Source organism: Sminthopsis crassicaudata, chromosome 1, assembly GCF_048593235.1.
Source record: "Sminthopsis crassicaudata isolate SCR6 chromosome 1, ASM4859323v1, whole genome shotgun sequence".
Lineage (NCBI taxonomy): Eukaryota > Metazoa > Chordata > Mammalia > Dasyuromorphia > Dasyuridae > Sminthopsis > Sminthopsis crassicaudata.
In genome coordinates this window covers 668,675,208-668,690,972 of record NC_133617.1, presented here as the reverse complement: position 1 = coordinate 668,690,972, position 15,765 = coordinate 668,675,208, and the positions used below count along the sequence as shown (strand labels likewise).

General features: G+C 37.0%; 1 protein-coding gene across 9 annotated transcripts in view; it reads left to right on the top strand.

The window, feature by feature from the left end:
- The first annotated feature begins 561 nt into the window (after positions 1 to 561).
- IP6K2 (inositol hexakisphosphate kinase 2) overlaps positions 562 to 15,765 on the top strand; it is a 47,393-nt gene continuing 32,189 nt past the window's right edge. For 2 of the 9 annotated variants that reach the window (XM_074283217.1, XM_074283218.1), the window contains exons 1-2: positions 1,021 to 1,112; positions 8,783 to 8,846. The gene's annotated coding sequence lies outside the window, so the exon portion shown is untranslated. Of the gene's footprint in view, positions 662 to 978; positions 1,113 to 1,457; positions 1,551 to 8,782; positions 8,880 to 12,071; positions 13,644 to 15,765 lie in introns of those variants that run through there. The other 7 variants (XM_074283212.1, XM_074283219.1, XM_074283214.1 and 4 more) reach the window with 7 other exon arrangements.

Genomic DNA, 15,765 nt, shown 5'->3' with positions numbered 1-15,765 from the left:
TTTCATTTTCTCTTTTAATTTCTTCTTCTTCTGGAGTGTAGAGGTGGGTTGAGGTGAGAGGATTTCCTATTAAATTGACTTTATTCCATCTGTTCCTTTGTTCTATTCTGGTAAAATCTTTTTGAATCCTAACTCTAAATCAAACTTGTTATTTTTTCCTTGCTTTGTTTAAATAAATATAAGGAAATCATCCATGCCTTTATTGCCAACAGCCGGGGACCCAGGAACCCCTTCCTGCTGACACCCCCCCTTTTTGGGTCTAGTCGGTGTTCAAGGTCACATTGCCCAGATAATTAGAGCCAGGGCTCGGGGCTCTCTGCACTTTCCCCGACTGCTTCCCCCGCCTCAGGACCGCACAGATCAATACTGATGATTGACAGTGATTGATCTCTGAGGCGGGTATTCCAACCTGAGATGTTTGAGGAGTGAAGGACACTGTTAACTGGGATAAGTCAAATTGTGCAAAGAGGAGCGCTTGCGGGGTTCAGTGGAAGGGAAGAGGGACGGGGTACACTGTGGGGGATGGGGCGCTGGAGGATGCCGGGAGTGATGGAGTGGGTGAGTCATTGGAGATGAGGATGCGGAGACCAAGTGTGTGCGTGGGATGAGATGTCTGCTCTGAAGTACGGGGTGTTCAGTAGAACAGCAGGGATCCACTGGGGTAAGGGGTAGGTTGTGTTCAGTGGGAATCTGATGAGACAATGTAAGGGGTGTGGGGGTGTGGATGATGTTGAGTGGGGGTGCTGGGGGAAACTAAGTGGGAATGGGAGGTTTTATTCAGTGCGGCAATGAGGTGATGTCACATGACTGAGAGGGCCGGATCCCTTAGTAGCCCCTAGGTGCAGCCTGGGTCTTCCCCTCCCCCCCTCCACTTCAATTTCCCTTCCCCCGCCCTCGAAGCCTCTCAGCCGGGTCACCAGACGCCTTAGCAACAGCGTATTTTGGGCTATCCAATCAGCGAGCCTCTCTCCCGCCCAGAGCCAATGAGGCCCTTCGTTGAGAGCGAGGGTACCCGGCGGGGGGAGCCCGCGGCGGCGGTGGCCGCCATCTTGGCTCCGGAGAAACAATAGAGCTGGAGTCGCCACCGGGGACCGCACGGGCCTGAGCCGCAGGTAACGTTACGTCCTTCGCCGCCTCCTCGCTCTTCCCACCGGGACGGCTGCCATCCCTCCCCGCATTTGACCCTCAATTTCGGCCCCAGTCCGGAGTCCCAGAGACGCCCTCGAGGGCACCCGGCACCCCTCACCGCCCCCCGGAAGCCGCCCCCGGCCTGGCCCTATGAGCCCCGCCCCGGGCCGGGCGGCCCTGCTGGGCTCGGCCCCGCGCTCCCTCCCTCCGTCCCCCATCCCGAGCCGCTGCTCCCGGGGCCAGCTCGCTCTGTCCCCACCTCCTCCGCCCTCCGCTTCGCCCCGCCCCCCTCTGCTCCCTCCCCTCCCCCTGCCTGAGCGGCCCGGGAGAGGCAGGCGAGCGCTTTGGACCCCTCCGAGCTCCCGGGATTTCCTCTCTGTGTTACTCTTTGACCACCCCTCCCCCGTCTGACGGGGCAAAGGGTAGGAGCGCCGGACTTGGCCCTCGGGCCGCAAGCCCTGCCCTGCGTCTTTTCTTCTCTCAGGCCTTCATTTTCCTCCTTGGGGAAGGATGTAGGCAGTTTTCGGAGCTGCACTGGACCTTAAATCTTGTCCTTCCTTCTGCACCCTCATGTTGGGGTGAAAACAAAAGTCTGTTTACATCCGGGCTCTTAACGGAGACTGGTCTGAGAGAACACCCTGAGCTTGGATGGGGGAAAATTAAGTCTTTACCTCAACTATGAACTTTTAACGTGCCCTTCAGTTGTGAATGTGGGCAACAGTATGGGTGGGGCTGGCATATTTATTAGGCGCCCACTGTGTGCCAGGAGGTGTGAAGTAACCCCAAACCGAACTAATCTGCCCGAGCTATTACGTCCTGGGTCTCATCCATCCTTAAGAGGGTGTCTCCCATGTTTGAGAGCTTAGAATAAAATTTGGACTCCTTTTAGTTTTCATTTCCAATTATTTGTATTCCCTCAGGACCAGTCCTGTTAAGTAGACTTTTGAAATCCCGGCTCTGACCTCTTCTTTTCTATTCTTAACTGCCACGACTTGTCTTGGTTGGACGCCTTTCCTCTTAGGCCTTCCTGTCACTCACTCTCCCTTCCCTGAAGCTGTCTGCATGGACTGACGTGACACTCCACATTTCCTCTGCGCCTCCGTTACCTCCCCGGTACAGCCGCCATTTAACTCCGTGACCGGTTAACTGTGCTTGTGTTTTATTCCTCCGCTGGATTGTAAGCTCCTTGAGGGTAACCATATCCGAACGTGGTGTTTTCCTCACTGCTGAGCACAGTGCCATGATTAGATGAATCGATGATTTATTTTAGGGATGGGAAAGTGTCTTTCTTAGTCAATGTTTGCTCTTTGTCACTTAGAACTGGAACTTTCTGGACCTTATGGGGCTTGCTCCTCTGGGGCTAGGGGCTAGCATATACTTGTTAAGAAATTTCAGTCCTGAGAGTCAAGTTCCCTGATTTCTTGAACAAATCCTCAATTTAACATGGAATGGGGATTAAAAACGTCATGACTCTTTGTATTTTTTTGTACTTGATAAGAGCTTCATTCTCCTTTCATTCAGTGCAGTTCTCCAAGCCTCTCTGTGTAGGGGGCAATTGTTGGTCAGATCAGCGGATAAACGGGGCCCGCTTTTTGTGGGAGATGACATTTTTCTGATGCAAACTAGAATTTAGGGCAGAATGAAGTTCGTTTTCATGTGAGTTCGACAAAATTACCTCCTTAAAGTTTCCTTCAGCTCTAGCAAACTATGTCAGTTATGTGGTAAATGCCCTAAGTGTGTTATGTTATAGAAAGAGAAGCTTCTTCATGCTGGTAAATAACACTGTTAACACTGAAAATATCTATGTATTGTTTACTTATTAAGTACCTATTAGGTGCCAGATATCTTTATCTTAATCAGTAAAAATATAATTTATATTTAAGATACTTTATCAGTAAAAAAAAAGGGGGCACATCTTCCATATAATGCACATTTATTTTAAAACTATATGTAAATATTCTAATAATAAATTATGTCAAGTATAATCTAAATTAAAATGGATGAGAGCAAAGATGATAAACTATTTTAAAATAATTTTAATTTTCATTAATAATGGGAACCTCATTTTGTTCTCATTAAAATATTAATATACTAATAATTTTAGTGAAATTATCAGTAGAAGTGTTTCCTTATTTTAAAAAAAATCTTAATACTTTGTGATACAGCACATTTTAAAATTTATTTTGTATTTGCTTGGCGCCTTTATTAGAGCTGAAAAGTACCACCAATAAGAGGCTTTCTAAAGTAGTCCAGCCCTTTTTGACACTGGAGGAAACTATGGCCAATAAGGAAATGTCTGTGAATTCTTCTCAAATCACATCTGTCATTTTCACCACCTCTCTTTGAACAGTTTTGTGTCATAACTTGTGGAGTTTATTTCTGGTAAAACTTGAAGGTTATGGAAAAATTTAAGCTTGGAGGTTTTTTTTTAATCTGAGGTGAATGCAAATTGTTATTAGTGGATTTTTGGATTGGTTTGTTTTTTGATTTTGTATTTTGTTTCTTTGGTTGTTTTGGTTTTTCAGCTTTTCATGGGGCAGTTTAGTGATGTCACCCAGTCAGTGCCAGAGGGCAGTAGAATAGAAAGATGTTCCTCTATCCTTCCTAGCTAAAGGCACTTGAAAAATTTGCAGGTTACTTTTGAAAACTGGAAGGTGAAAATATTGGAACCCATTAGTATGTATTTGTGTCTTGGACTCTTTTGGTAGTCTGGTGAATCAAGGATCCCTTTTTAGAATAATATTTTTAAATGTATAAAATAATACATGGAATTAGATATAAAAATATTTTTTTAAATTAAAGAACTCTTTAAAACAGTGGTCCTCAAACTTTTAAAATAGGGGGCCAGTTCACTGTCCCTCAGACTGTTGGAGGGCCGGACTATAGTAAAAACAAAACCTCACACTCTGTCTTCGCCCCTCAGCCTATTTGCCACAACCTGATGGGCCGCATAAACATCCTCAGCGGGCCACACCTGGACCTTGAGCCTGGGCCATAGTTTGAGAACCCCTGCTTTAAAAGATAACAAAAGGGGGCAGCTAGGTGGCGCAGTGGGTAGAGCACCAGCCTTGAATTCAGGAGGACCTGAGTTCAAATCTGGTCTCAGACACTTAACACTTCCTAGCTGTGTGACCCTGGGCAAGTCACTTAACCCCAGCCTCAGGGGGAAAAAAAAAGATAAAAGTTTTCTTTAAGGACTAATTATGAAAACGTTGGTATTTGTATCCTTTTTATGATGATAATATAATTTCCCAGTGAAATATATCAAAGAGATATCACAGTGCCTCCAGAAAATGTTTTGGACTTAGGAGGCAGGAGGCCCGAATTCAAATTCTAATTGTTTCACTATGTGGCTTAAAACATGAGCCTTAGTTTTTTTCATCTGTTAAATTGATAAATAAAACTAATACAACCTACCCTGGGAAGGAACTTTGTAAATCATAAATAGCTACAAAAATGTGAGGAAATGTTTTGCAGATATGTACCAATGTATAAGATGAGATTATAATATTGAAAAGCATCTTGGTAATTATTTAGTCCAACCCTCACATTTTAGAAATTAGATAATTGTGGTCCAAGTTAAGTAACATGCCAAGGTCACAAAAAGATTGTGGATAGCAGACTGCACAGTAATTCACTCTCTGATAAAGCCTTCATCAAAGCACTAAAACATTAATGGTAATGGTAGAACCTATTTCTGTCTAATTCTTTTATGGTTATCCCTTCCAAATCAAGACTTTTCTCATTGAAGTTTTTATATATTGAGGGTCAAGCATAAGAAATTAAATGGGAATTTTTTAAAGAGTTTTGCAAAAGCTGCAGACAGTCTATGAAAGCCAGCAGAGGACATAGAAAAAGTTAAGAAACTTATAAGTGGATAAAATATAATAATAATAGTAATAATATATTAATATTAATACTTTCATGAAAGCCATATGACTATTTCTTTATTCTTAAAAATCTTGGACTTAAAACTTTATGATTCAGCAATTAGAAAATATGATTTTTACTTCATCTCCCCCCATCCCCCTCACTTGTCTCCTTTAGAATGTAAGTTACTGAAGGCAAAGACTGTTTACTTTTGGTATCCCTAGTATTAATTAGTATGTACATAATAGGTACTTCATAAATGCTTAGTAGTGATTGCTGGCTAATAGCTGTTGCAGTTGAAAAACAAATAACCTCACAAATGGAATGGATAGATTCCTAATGGAAGAAGTATTATTGACTTCACTTGTTAAAGGACAAAACTTATTTTTTTAGTTCTGATTATCTAAAGGGGCATTTCCTCTGATAAATTTCTTTCTGATGTCAACTAATTTTTAAAATTATTTGGAAGGTGTTGCATTTTTCATTTTTAACATATAGGTTCAACCCACTGACACTCATAGTTTAGAAGAATTAAAACAAAGTTTTTCTGTTTTTTTTTTTTTTTTTTTAATAAAGGGGTACTGATGTAGGAAACATCTTTTTGGGCAGTAGCTTAGTTGTAAAATGTCTTATTAGTTATGATAGCTTCGTTAGCTGATATTTCAAAATGCAGTATATACATTTAGGACAAGGTTTTTAGTACTCCATATTTCAAATCATTTTGACTCTAATAAAGTTTTATTTTTAAAAGCTTTTTTTTTTCAAAATATATACATAGTTAGTTTTCAACATTCAATGCAAGCAAAATCTTGTGTGCCAAATTTTTTCTCCTTTCTTTCTCCCCACTCCCTTCTGTAGATGGCAAGTAATCCATATATATATATATATATATATATATATATATATATATACACATATATATACACACACATATATATATATACACATATATATATATACACACACATATATATATATATACATATGTATATACATATGTATATACACACACACACACACTAAACATGTGTAATTCTTTTATACATATTTCCATAATTATGCTGCACAAGAAAAATCAGATCAAAAGGACAAACAATGGAAAGAAAACAAAATACAAGCAAATAACAAAAAAGATGAAAATACTATATTGTGATTCAGTTGCAGTAGTTAGAACAATTCATTATCTGGAGATCGGTTTGTCTGGTTCCATTTGCCTCTCCAACTTTTAAATGGGCTGGTTCTACTGGAACAGATGATTCATCCAGGGTTCATAAGATCTGTCAGAACTCAAGCTTTACAGACATCAATTTCAAGTGAAACCCATTATCAGCTTCATGTCACAGGCATCAGAAGAGGATTTTTAAATGGATTGGTATATCAGGTAATCGAAAACATTTGGATATGGGTTTAAAATCTAAAATTTGTTAGAGGAGAAAAGAAACTAGTATAATGGTAAATTTATTGCTATTGTAGTGGTTTTGACCAGAGGCATAATTTTGGTGAAAATTACCACATTTAATTAACATTTTCTTTTTCCTCCATCTCTATGCTCTTTTGAATAATTTAATAACAAAATTGTATTCTTGACAAGCATGATAGAGTCAAACTGATGTCATTTAGCATCTGGTCAAATCTATAACATGCATATTTTAAATAGCAAAATGTAGAGCTAGTGAAGAGAAATGAGTGTAGAAAAGAAAGTATCAAAATCTATGGAAAATAGTAAATTCTTTCAAATTTCTTCCAGTTTGGGAAGCTTCAAAAATGTATGTAATAATAAGACCTTGTTGGAATCATTTTGACTTGTAATAGTATAACATTGTGGCTTCCTTATATTCACAAACTTTTCATCTAAAGGCCTACTATGTTCAACATGCTGGGCTTGACAAAATATAAAAGATTCTTTTCTTGCTCTCAAGAAGTTTGCAGCCTGTTAATAGTCTTATAAATTCTTAAATAAAATGAAATCAAATGTTTGTAATTTGACAGAAAGGACAAAGTCAACTGTTAAAACTTTTAGGCAGCTTTGACCTTTAAAACATTAATCTTGGCCAGAAAGTAGATTTTGTTTAGATAGGGAATCCATCTGGGTATTAAAAATTCAATAAAATATGACACTAAGAAGTCTTCCTGTGGTTTTCTTAGACTGTTAGAAGTGCTTTAAGACTGTTAACTGTCATTCTAACTGGATTAACTGTTATTCTGACTGATACAGAATTCACAGAATGTATTTTATAAGCAAAATTATGGACCATAATACTATGAGCCATGATCATACACTCCATAACTAAACTAGGCTTGTCCTTAGCCCAAGATGATTTTCAAAGCAACTTGCCAACTAGTTCCACTTTGCTGGTATGGTTTTAGATAATTATTCCTTCACACATACCCCATCTTTTATTCTTTATGCTCTATTTCTGTGAATTATGGAACCACACTAAAATCTATGAAGCCTCAAAATTTCAAATGACCCAAAGGTCAGTGGAAGGACATGTGGTAGCTAGAGACACAGCATATTACCAGTGATTGTCTTCATACAAAAAGTTTTACAAAACATGCAGTTTAGAAAATGTAAATGTATAAAATTAAAGCTATAGATTTTTATATTTTATATAGATACACAGACATATATACATATGTGTGTATGTATGTGTATGTGTGTGTGGTCTGAATGATGCACCACAACCCACACAATCTATACAAGACCTACATGAAAAGCTTCTGTTTCATTGGGTAGATTTTTTAATAGAAGATACGAACAAGAATCATATTGGATGGAAAAGTGATTAGATTGCAATCTTTTTAGTTGAAAGGGAGTATTACTGACATTGTTAGAGTTATGATTCCAGTGAAGTGTTGAAATCTAATTTTTAATTATAAAAATGTAACACTCAAAAATACAATACAAATAGACCAAAAACAAAATTAAAAATACAAAAGACAAAATTAGAATAGTTTACTTTGAGATTGAAAAAATAAAGTAACAAAATGCTTCATAATTTTCTTTTGTGTTTCCTTCAAATTTTCTTTATGTAATTATAAGGTTTTATTGACTATGTATATATGTATATCTCATATGTATATATGTATGTATGTAATAGGACATGAATTTTGTATAGCATGTTATCAAATATGATTTGGATGTTAGATTTATTCAGATTGTGCTATAAACTCATTGATGTGAGTATTCTTTTCAGTGATGCAGATTACAAATCATCTATGCCTACCCATTCTTGGATGGCCATCTAATTTGTTAGGGTTTTCTTTATTTTCTCACGAATTCTAGAGTTCATCAATCAAGCATATGGACAGCCCTTTGAGACTCTGTTTCAACATGACGTGGTTGTCCTTTTTTCATTGCTCATTTCTATGATGGCGTCCTTTATTTAGCTTTTTTTGTTGTTTGTGATGTGTGATTATGATTCTTGTCTGTAGAGCTCTGCATTTGCAAGGATAACACTAGTTTAAAATATAAATCCATTTGTAAAAAAGAGTCTGAGCAATGTTGTTTCAAAATTAAGAAAAAACAGATTCAAAGAAAGTTTGTCAAAAGACACAGCTTAGGAAAGTAATTTTAAGATTATTTAAAGATGAAACATGAAGGAAGATAACAGAGAAATAATTGAAAAATAACAGAAGTTTTTAGAATTAATAATTATACCTGGCCTTTTATATAGTGTTTTAATTTAAAGTCTGCAAAACACTTTACATATATTATCTCATTTGAACCCCGCAATAATATTTTTGTAGTAGGTACTTACCAGGCATTATCTCCATTTTACAGATGAGAAAATAGGCTCAGAGGTCAAAGGCCTTGCCCAAGGTCACACATCTAGTAAGTGTCAAAGGTAGGATTTGAACCTTAATCTTCTTCACTGTATGTCTAGTCCTCTGTCCACTCTTAATTTTACATCAGTTATTTCTTAGTATACTCCCACCTTCCCTCCCAGAATTAACCCCTTCATTCTAAAAAAGAAAAACAGTTGAACAAAAATTGTCAATACTGTGCCAATATATGTAGCATTCTATTCTCAAGGCACCTGTTTTTCTTCTAAGAGGAAGGAAGTCAAGCTTTTTTCACCAGCAGAGGCAGTGGAGATCCACTGCATTTGGACTTTTAAAAATTCCAATGTATTTCTAGAGGATGTGGAAACCGGCACTAAAGGAAATAAAAATTAGAAAAGCAATAAACCAGACCAAATTTAAACAGAGAGAGTATGTGCTGAAGATGACATGATTCTCAGAGCCTCAGAGGGATTGATTTTCAAAGTATGTGAAGTATATATGAAAGTGAAAATGAAATTATGAACAAGGTGGAAAAAACTTGAACCTTATTATCATAAAAAGGAAAATAGAATGACAAATACTAACCTCTGTGCCTAATTTGTAAAATATATTTTAATAACAATCAGTATGCACAACAAAAATATAATTGATGAGGGTATTGGAAGAGAGCTGGAAAGTTGTCACAAATAATATTCCATAATAGAACATTATCTTTATTATCATGACATTGAAAGTAGAGAATTGTACAAATCTCTATTAGGTATAGTTTATTGACTAGAGAGAGTCATTAGATTCAGTAGAACATTGGTTTTTCAGAATGTGATCTGGAAATTCCTGTGGGTTTTCAAGACCTCTCAAGGGGACCACAAGGTCAAAGCTCCTTTCATGATAATATTAATATATTTTAATCTCTAATACAGTAAATATCATTAGATATAATCAACATAAAAACTCTTCAGAAGATCCTAATTTTTAAGAGCATAAAAGGATAATGAGACTAAAAAGTTTGAGAACACATGTGTGTGTGTGTGTGTATATACACACACACATATATGTATATATATAAAATGGGTATCATATTTCTTGCCTTCTCCATGGATTTGGGGAGAATTTGTAATTCAGCAAATTAAAAAAAAAAGTTTGAGAACTAATGCAGTAAAGCAAATTACTGCCTTTGAGGTTCTCCAATAAGGTATTTCCCATGCATGTTTGACAGTTATCTTTATTACATAAAACAAGGAAATGTTATTTAATGATCTCTGATTATTAATATCAGGCAGTGGGTAAAATAGGTAGATGTATGCTAATCTAGTATATTTGTTTCTGTCAGAGGTGATGCTCTACAGGGTTCTTAATTGGAAGTCCAGGAACTTGAATAGAGGAAAAAAATTACATCTTTGTTTTTACTTGACTCTTAACAGAAATTTAGCATTTCCTTTACTTATGAATGTTAACAACAAACATTCTTAAAAGGGCTCTGTAACCTTCACCAGACTGCCAAAGAGGCCCAGAACACAAAAAGATTAACCTCTGTTATTAAAGATGGTGAGATGTTCCAGATACTCTTGTTTGTGGATTATTATGCTGATTGCATCAAGGATCAAGAACTAGAACACGCTACATTTAAAATTAATAACTAGCATACATTTTAAGTTGGTTTAATTGAAGTAAAACTTACAAATGGGATAGACTTGTTTTTTGTTCTGAATCTTTACATGTGACAAATTGGTACCTGGCTGGGCAAGAATAACTGTGGAATAGAACTGGAAATCACCACCACCTAGCTTGCTTCAGCTATTTGTTAGTATATTCCTATGCTGATGCTGAGATCTTTGTATTAGTAGTAGGATGTCATCGGTATCTAGGCAACACAGCTTTGGCTAAGCATTTCTGTTCCTTGCTTACAGAACTGAAAATTTTCCATTATGTAATTTATTGAGACTGCAAGGAAAGGGTTTTTCATTTAAACCAAGATGTTTCTGCTATTGCTAAAAGTTAATATAGTTTAAGAACAAATTTTAGTGAGTTTCTCAGATATTAATGAAATGTATAGTGATATATTTGGGTTGCCCAGCAAACTACCTGTCAGTCAGTAAGCATTTCTTAAGTATCTACTATGTGCCAGGCAGGCACTGTGCTAAGCACTAAGATCACAAAGAAAGGCAAAAGATATAAGTCTTTGCTTAAAGAGCTCACAGTAATAATGGGGAGATTATATGCAAACATAATGCAAACAAACTATGCACAGCAATTATGTCTAGCTGAAACAGAGCCAGGGCCACTAAACAATATATAGAGATCCTGTTGGATCATATATTGACTTATAAAACCACAAATTAACATTATGTTTTATTGTACTTTGATTTTGTTAAGTATTTTCTAATTGCATACACTTGGAAATGCTGCTGCCTGCATGCTCTCAAGGCCTCATGTTTGACACTTCTAATAAATACAATAAATTTGAAATAATCTATAAAGGAAAGACATTAGAATTAAGGGAGATTTAAAAAGGCTCCCTATAGAAAATGGAATTTTAACTGAGACTTGAAGGAAACCAGGAAGGCCAGCAGACAGAAATAAGGATAGGTAATACATTTAGAAAGATTTTTTTCTAATCTAAAAATTTTCTCAAAATATTTCCTTCATTGTTCAGTTAGAATATAATTTAAATATTTAAATGAGATGGAAAATGTGCCCTATATTTAATAGTACTTAACTATTTTTAATTTTTTCCCCTATTTTCATGTAAAGACATCACTTAAAAAATTTTGAGTTTCAGGAGGACCAGAGTTCAAATCTGGCCTCAGACACTTAACACTTCCTAAATGTGTGACCCTGAGCAAGTCACTTAACCCCGATTGCCTCAGCAAAAAAGTTCCAAATTTTCTCTATCCTCCCCCTAAAACAGGAAGCAGTTTCATATAGATTATATATATGCAATCATGTTAAAGCTATTTCCATATTAGTCATGTTGTGAAAGAATAGACCTGGGCAGTTAGATGTTGCACCAGCCCTGAAAGTCAGGAGGACCTGAGTTGAAACAGGTTCAGACACTTAACATTTCCTGGCCTTGTGACCCTGAGCAAGTCACTTAACCCTAAGTGCCTCTGGTAAAAGAAACCAAAAGAAGGAAACAAAAAACAAAAAACAAGGGGGAAAAAATAGTATGCTTCAGTTTGAATTCAGAACTCCATCCGTTCTTTGTCTGAATATGGATAACATTTTCATCATGAACCCTTTGGAATTGACAACTATTTTTAAAAAAAATTTTAAATAATGACAACTTTTTTTTTTTTTTTTTTTTTTTTTAAGAGAACTGTACCTTAGAACCTACCTGAAAAGTTTTTAGGCAGAGATAGTTCATTCACCCAGCTCTTGGTTCTCTTTGAAGACTGAGAAAGTTAGGAAGCTGCTTCTGGTCCCCACTTTGAAGTGAAATCTCTATAGGCTAGATGGCTGCACAAAAAGCCACATTCTTCTGCTTTGATTATTAAGGAGTTGTTTATTAGTGATGAAGCCTGTTGTTTTTCTGTGCCCATGGTTTATTAGGCAGCTTTGCAATCTAGTGGCTCTAGACCTTAGGGCCTAGTTTCCTGTGTGACTGATCTCTTGAGCTTTGCTCATTTTATTGGAAAATTGCCTTTTAACAGTGGGAAATTTGAGATATACTTGGGAGTACATGTTTAGTACAAGGTACATGCCCTGGTTCTGTTAAGGGAGGCAGCATGGTGTAATAATAGTAGCTAACATTCATATAGCACACTACTATGTGCCAGGCACTTTGTTAAACACTTTACAATTGTTATCTCATTTGATCCTCACAACAACCCTGAGAGGTAGGTGCTATGCAGAAGGCTAACAGGGATTAAGTGACTTGGCTTAGTTAGTAAGGTTAGTAAGAGTTTGAGGTTGAATTTGAACTCAGGTCTTCCTGATTCCAGGTCCAGCGCTTGATCCACTGTACCACCTAATTTTTCCTAGTATAGCGTACTGAAAAGAGCTCTGGTCTTAATCTGAGAAGACCTAAGTTTGAGACCTCATTCCACCACTAACCGTCTTCTCTTCAGCAAATTACAGAATTCTAGAGATTGAAGGAACCTTAGGAATAGAATTAAATTTTTTGAGTGCAAAGACCAGCTTACTCTTTATTTGTATCCCTAGTGCCTAATGCAGTGTCTGGCCCATGGTTGGTACTTGATAAATGTTTATTGATTGATTAGCTTCATTGTACAGAAGACAAGACTAGAGCCCAGGTAGGTACTAGAACTATTTACCCAAGGCCATCCACCGTGGAATGTGGCCAAGGCATGACTTGAATCCCAATTCTTGTGACTCTTTAAGACTAGTACAGGATTGAGTAAAGGAGTTAAGACTAGTACAGTACAAACTGAATAGATGACCTTTAAGGTCCCTTTATGATCCTTATGATCTTAATTGGTTTCCTTAAGTTCAGTCTCTTCCCTCTCCCACATTCATCTTGAACATAGCAACCAAGGACAGACTTTCTAAAACACTTACTTAGCTAGAAATTGTATCAGTCAAGGAATGCATTTCTTCCATAGCTGTTTAATTGGCAATGGATCAATGATTCTCCAAAGGATAAGACTAGCACCAGGCCTTCAGAAGCCCCAGTTTTACTGGTTGGCAGCTAACCTATTAGTACAGACTCCAGGGCCAGCATTATGACTTCAGTCTCATCACAGTGGCTTTGGCATCTGCCTGCTCTCCTGCTATATACTGCCCACAGGTGAAAGAATTTCCTACTTCTGAATTGGTTGTGATGGGCATTATCAGTGACACATTGGCAATGGCAAATGCTAACCTTCTTAAGAATGAGATATACCAGGGTCATCCAGGGGGTGAGCCAGAATGCCGTATGCATTTGTTAGAAATGCTTGTCCATATGGGTGCATAAGGATTTTATTTACTTGGTAAATTTGAAAGTGAAATGTGATTGGTTATTTTTATAACTTGCCTTCTAAAAAGAGTAAATGTTTTTTCATCAGCATAATGCTCAGATGTCCCTTTAATTTCAAGTTCCATTTTTAGGAAACCCTTCATTTTGGGTTTGAATTAAGTTACAGTTGCAAGAAGCAATTTGGCATTGTGGGTAGAGGGCTGACTTTTGAATCCGAAAGACCTAGTTCAAATCCTGGTTTTGACACAAGAAGAGTATGAGAGGTATGGTCATGGGCAAAATAAGTCGGCTCTCAAAGATGCTTCAGGTAGTTCTTTTAAAGACTTACAGATCAATTGCTGAGATGAAATCTTGTCTGAACAACAAAAAATTAAAATTGACCCCAAAATTGGAAAACTGAGAATTAACTATAAAGACGTCATGAACCCTTCCAAATTTTATACATCTCCCAACTCTGAAATTATTAAAATGCAGTTGACTTTTGGGACAGTCCTAGCAGTTATAAATGTCAGCCATTAATACTGCTTTATCTTCCTTTGGAGGTGATTTATTTATATTAATTTTTCTTCCTAGTGGTAGTGTTACAAACGTTTGTGCTTTTAATTACTATTTTGTGGTACAGCATAGAATTGGGCATCAGAAAGCCAGAATTCCAGTCCTGACTCCATCACTTAATTAGCTATGTGACCCCATGTCCATATAGCACATTATTTTCTCAGCCTCAGTATTCACATTTCTATAATGAAGGGTTGGGTTAAATGATCAATCAGTTTTTTTCTAGCATAAATATTGCCAGTTTCCTATGATTCTATTAAATAATAACCTCCAATTTCTATAGCTCTTTAAGATTTTACATACAGCTTGTATGATCTTGAACAAATCAAACATCTTAAGGCCTCAGTTTATTTGTAAAATGAAGGGATTGGATTTGATGATCTCTTAAGGTTCCTTCAGTTCTAAATCCTTGCTCTTATACTTTGCTTACAAGTAGGCAAGTATTATTATTAGTGTATCATTATTATTATTTTTTAGTCAAATGTTTAGAGAAGTTGAGGGTCCTGCCTAGGATGTGTCACATAATTAATTAGTGTCAAAATTATAATTTGAACCCAAGTCATGTCCTGCACCCTTTTCCCTATATTGTATTGCCTTCTTGAGTTATTAATTTCTACAAATGTTTTGTATCCTGTGAAGCAGATGTGAATTCAGGTTCTATTTAGTCTGGTGCTGACCTATAGGATAAATTTTCTTGAACTGTGATGTGCAGTTTTTAACTTCATAGGGCTTATTTTACTCAGGGGAAAAAAAAAAGTTGATAATACATAATTGGTGGGAGGCTTTCTTTAAATGCTGTCTTGTGAAAGTTGAAATTGCATAGAAAACCAGGATTATCTTCTATTAAGAGATGGCATGATACCGGATTGACTTCAGTGAAGTATTAAATAATTCATTAAACACATTAAAAATGTATATGAAGATTTCAGCATTGCCTTGGCAATATGTTTAGTATTGGTTTCTCTCCTAGGATATTTCAGAGGAGACAGATTTTGCTGGGACTGGTTGAAACCATCCTTATTTCCCTGTCCTTCGCCAGAACAGAGAAGACACACTTGAGCTTCTTTGGGAGAACAAATAGGTTTTGGTTGGCTCCACCTTTGTTTACTTATGATCTAGCTGGTGGAGGTTATTAGTACTGTAAAGGGCTTTGTACTCCAGGGATCCAGAACCTCAGCCTCCAGTTCAATTAATCTAAGAAAATCAGAATAGAATTCCCTTGCATCATCCTCTGTAATAACCCAGTCCTCTTTGGGTAGCTCTCATTGTGAGCAAGCAGTTCTTTACATTAGTCTGAAATTGGTCTTCCTTTCACTTCCACCTCTTACTTCCAGTTCCTTCTTCCATATGATAGCATTTAAAATATTTAAAGAGAGCTATCCTATTTAGGTCAATCAATCCCAGTTTCTTCAACTGTGTTTCCGGATCCCTTGTAAGACTGTTCCTTCTTCCAAAAGGCTTTTGGATGTTATTGGCCTCTTGTCATTTTCCTTTCCTTCAGTTCATAA